This window comes from Ixodes scapularis, unplaced genomic scaffold, assembly GCF_016920785.2.
Source record: "Ixodes scapularis isolate PalLabHiFi unplaced genomic scaffold, ASM1692078v2 PGA_scaffold2__306_contigs__length_199485367, whole genome shotgun sequence".
NCBI classification, from domain to species: Eukaryota; Metazoa; Arthropoda; class Arachnida; order Ixodida; family Ixodidae; genus Ixodes; species Ixodes scapularis.
Window position 1 is genome coordinate 68306941 of NW_024609857.1, and position 5122 is coordinate 68312062.

Below are 5122 nucleotides of genomic sequence, written 5' to 3' on the forward strand. Positions count from 1 at the left end.
AAAAACGTTTTTCTTTCTTGGCGAAAGGCAGATATGCCGAAGTCGTGTGTAGGGGACCTGCACGGCGAGTAATGGCGTCGGCGGGAACCCAGACGTCTCCGGACGATCTGCGGGTCTCGTCGAAGTCCCCATTCAAACCCACGGGAACGGTGCCAACGGTACCATGTCCCAAGCCCAGGGAGGGTGCTGGCCCGCCAGCATCCACCTCCGAGCAGGGATCACCCCCCCCCCCCCCCCCCCCCTGCCTCTGTGTTCCCCCGGGGCCGGGGCCAGCCACCCCGAACCGCTGCCCCGAGGAAGCCCGGTGAGACGTCGAAGCAGTTGGCCCCTAAGGGTCAACTGACGACACCACCGGAAGAGACCATGGAAGAGTGTGTGCTCAGATCCGACGACGAGGCTACCCTCTTGGGATCGGAGTCCTCCCTCGCTGCTCCCACTAGCTCTAGTGGGAAGCAGAATGATTGCGCGAAAAAGATAAACGCTCCGCGCATAAAAATTGATTTTAAACCTTAGTAACCCGTTTTTACCCGTTTTTGCAGTTTATAACTTAAAGTTTACTTTAATTTTAGCACTGCTATGTGTAAACAATTAGGTATCATGCAATGGAACTGTCGCGGCCTTCTTCGTAATATTGATGACGCTAATTTTTTTCTCGATGAGCTTCACCCTGTGGCACTCTGTTTACAGGAAACCTATCTGAATGACATGCACACACAGCTCTTACGCCGTCACCAGGTTTTTAGGAAGGACCGCCTTTCTCCTAACTCTTCTGGTGGTGTCGCAGTAGTAGTTCAGAGCGCGGTTGTGTGTGCTCAGGTTCCTCTACAAACACCATTCGAGGCAGTAGCAGTTCGCGTTCTCCTTGACCAACTCATCACCCTCGTCTCTCTTTACCTGCCACCCAACGTTCCAATGCAGCTCCACGAGCTACAAGGACTCATAGGTTAGCTGCCTAAGCCTTTTTTAATTCTAGGTGATTTTAACGCCCACGACCCTTTTTGGGGTAGTTTTCGTCAGAATTCCCGTGGTGGAGTTATAGAACAACTTTTATTATCCTTCGGGCTATGTCTTCTGAATAAAAAGGAGCCAACGTTTTTTAGTGCTGCTCATACCACCTTTACTTCAATAGATCTTTCCTTATCATCACCAGGTTTACTTCCGTGCTTTCCATGGAAGGTTTTAGATAATCCATTTGGCAGCGATTATTTCCCTATAATTTTAGAAAGCTCAATACCCCTTCCTTCGCTTTCGACCCGCCTTCCAAAGTGGAAGTTAGAAAAGGCTGGCTGGGCTCTTTTTGGTTTCATTGCTGTACTGGATCCATTGCTCTTTCGTAGTATGTCCCCCGAGGAGGTGACAGTGTTTTTCATGTCCCCCGAGGAGGCGACAGTGTTTGTTACTGAATGTCTAATTAATGCTGCTGCATCTTTTATTCCGCAAACATCCGCCGTCCTGCCCCGGAGGTGCAAACCCTGGTGGAATGATGACTGCACAGTCACTCGCAGGAAACAGAACCATGCATGGGGTATAATTCGCCAATATTCCACTGCTTTTAACCTGATTGAATTAAAAAAATATAGGGCCAAGGCACGTTGGACACGGAAACAGGCGAAGAGGACATCATGGAAAAAATATAGATCTTCTCTAAATAGCTTTGTTTCAGCTAAAGAAGTGTGGGATCGCCTGCGGAAAGTTCGAGGAGATTACCAATCTTTCCGAACTCCTCTGTTTTCGTCCCCCTCTGTATCACTGAAAGATCATGCAAATGTTCTCGGGGAGCATTTCCAGCTTATTGGTGACTCTAAGTTTAGCGAAAAATGCAAGAAGTTCCAGTCGACTGTTCAAAAGCAGCCCATCTCGATGTCGGAGGGTGGTTCATATTTTTACAATAGACCATTCACAATGTGTGAACTCAAGGTCGCTCTTGGTGCAAATAAACAGTCTGCACCAGGGATAGGCAAACTCCACTATGAAATGTTGAGGAAACTGTCCCCCGAATCTATGTATGGTCTGTTAACGTTTTTTAATCATCTATAGCAATTATAATGCAATTAAATGCAAAGGTGCAAGCGAGCTGGACAAGAATGATGAAAATAATCCCTGGAGAAGGGGAACAAGAGGGACAAAAGACAAACATAAATCTCCAAACACAGCTAGGTGACTGGTGACCGGTCGCTCACCAGTCACCTAGCTGTGTTTGGAGATTTATGTTTGTCCTTTGTCCCTCTTGTTCCCCTTCTCCAGGGATTATTTTCATCATTCTTGTCCAGCTCGCTTGCACCTTTGCATTTAATTGCATTATAATTACAACCTTAACTTGCAAGCTTCACCCTTGTTGGTGTTAGACTGGTGGCAACTGATAAAACCCGTTTGCTCTACTGACGTCTAACCCCTGGTTAGCTCAGTTGGTAGAGCGCTCCACTTGTAATGGAGAGGTCCCGGGTTCGATACCCGGACCAGGCGGATTTTTTCGGTCGCTCACCAGTCACCTAGCTGTGTTTGGAGATTTATGTTTGTCCTTTGTCCCTCTTGTTCCCCTTCTCCAGGGATTATTTTCATCAATCTATAGCAAGCCGCTGCCTTTCCTCGTTGCTGGAAGCATGCCCACATAATTCCTTTTTTGAAACCTGGGAAAGACCCTTCCATTCCTACGAGCTATCGTCCCATCGCACTCACAAGTTGCTTAAGGAAGACTTATGAGCGGCTTGTGAATCGTCGTCTTGTCCATTTCTTAGAGACTGAGAATTTTTTTGATGTAAACCAATGCGGCTTTCGGGAGGGACGAGCGACCACAGATCATTTGGTTCGCCTATAGAGACCGCTATACGTGAGGCATTTGTATACCGGAAGCATTGTGTCTCAGTGTTTTTTATTTACACAAAGCATATGATACCACATGGAGGTATGGAATACTTCGTGACTTATACAACTGTGGTGTACGGGGCTGCATGCTTCAGTGCATACAGAGCTTTCTCAGCGAAAGAACTTTTCAAGTCCAACTGGGCTCTATACTGTCAGATGTTTTTCTTCAAGAAAAGGGTGTTCCTCAAGGAGGAGTGCTGAGCGTTACCCTCTTTGCTGTTAAGATTAACAGTCTAGCTAAGATTATGCCATCTTCAGTAGCTTACTCTCTATATGTGGATGGTGTGCAAGTCTCTGTGTCTTCCTGTGACATCTCCAGTTGTGAACGACAGTTGTAACTTACAATCAATAAAATGTGTAAGTGGGCAGACGAAAATGGCTTCGAATTTTCTCCGGAAAAAACAGTCTGTGTTCCTTTTTCATTACGCTGACGATTATCTCTTGATCCTTCCTTGCATGTTAATAGCACTGAAATATAAGTCAAGCAAAAGAGCACAAATTTTAGGGTGTGATTTTTGACAAGAAACTTACCTTTGTGCCCCATCTAAAAACTTTAAAACGGAAATGCTTGATGTCATCAAGCATCTTAAAGGTGCTGTCGCATACGTCCTCGGGTTTTGATAGGCGCTGTCTCCTGCAACTGTATAACTCCTTAGTTAGATCCCGCCTCGACTATGGTGCAGTAGTATATGGGTCAGCGCGGCTATCTGCTCTTAAGGTGCATGCCCCAATACACCACCTCGGACTACGACTTTCTACAGGTGCATTTTGCACATCTACTGTGAAGAGTGTATGCCGATACGCATCAAACGTCCCTCGAGGAACGGAGGCAGTACCTCAGCGTCTCTTATGCTTACAAAGTATTTTCAAATCCAAAACATCCCTCCTACAGTGTCCTTCATACTTACAGAAGTTCACAGCTTTTCGAAAACAAGCCGAGCATTGTTAGTCCATTAAGCCTTCGTTTGCAAAGTACAATTGTCAATCCCTGAGTATCCCCCTCCATGAGATTTCCTTGCTTAAAACACTCATAGGGTTGCTCCTTGGGATACTCTGCCGATTTTCTGTGACCGGTCACTCGCAAAATACAGTAAGAGGGTCATTTCACCACAAGTCCTCCAGCAGGAATTCCTCTCCTTGCAACAAAAATATGCAAACTACCTGGAGTTTTATACAGATCGGTCCAAATCGTCGTCCTTTGTAGGATGTGCTCTGTATTCCGCCTCCTACAGCAAAGCCACACAAGTTGACTGTAGGGCAAGCATTTTCACCGCAGAGCTTTATGCTATTTTACTAACGGTCGAACATATACTCGACAATAGTATAATGAAAGCTGAATTTTTTTTCGACTTACAGGGTGCCTTATTGGCTGTGTCCTCCCTGATGCCCACAATGAATATCCTTGCACAACATCTACATGGTAAGATCAACAGCGCCCTGCGACGCGGTCGCGACATTAAGTTCTGCTGGGTGCCAAGCCACGTTGGGATTTTGGGCAATGAAGAGGCGGATAAATTGGCCCTGTCTGCCCGAGGCTCATCTATAACATTCAATTGCTTACCCTACCAAGATTTAAAACCACTTCTGAGGAAATCTATTTTTCTCAAATGGCAGCTTGAATGGGATACTGAGAGCAACAACAAACTTCGCATTATCAAGCCCGTTCTGGGCGTTCGGGAGAGCTCTTATAACAGGAAACGTCGTCTGGAGGTTCTTCTGTGCCGTCTAAGAATAGGTCACTCCCGCGTGACACATCAGTATCTGCTTCGTGGTGAAGAGGTTGCACTATGTGAACATTGTGGAGAGCTTCTGACCGTGTTGCACATTTTGTGGCATTGTTCGTCCCATCAACCACTCCGTCAATCATGTTTTCTCGAACTTTTAGGGATCATCTCCCATTTCATCCCTCGTTTTTGCTTGGCGATAAACCTTTAGTCCCTTTCAGCCGTGTCTTAGACTTTTTAAAACAAACTGGATATTTATACCATTTGTAAATATCTAGTTTCAAAGTAAAATTTGATTATAGTATGCTCTAAATACGTTAAGTTTGGCGCATTATGGCCGTCGTAGCTGCTGCGCCAATAAACTCCTAATCACCATAGTCACCATCATAACACTACTTCCATAATATCTTACACAAGAACGATTACTTAGAAGCATTCAATTTCGTTTTGCTACAGCAACATGAAAAATATGTTGCACTCAATGACTGAATGAATTACTACACCGAAAATGACTTTTTTATTATGACTGTTGTGTT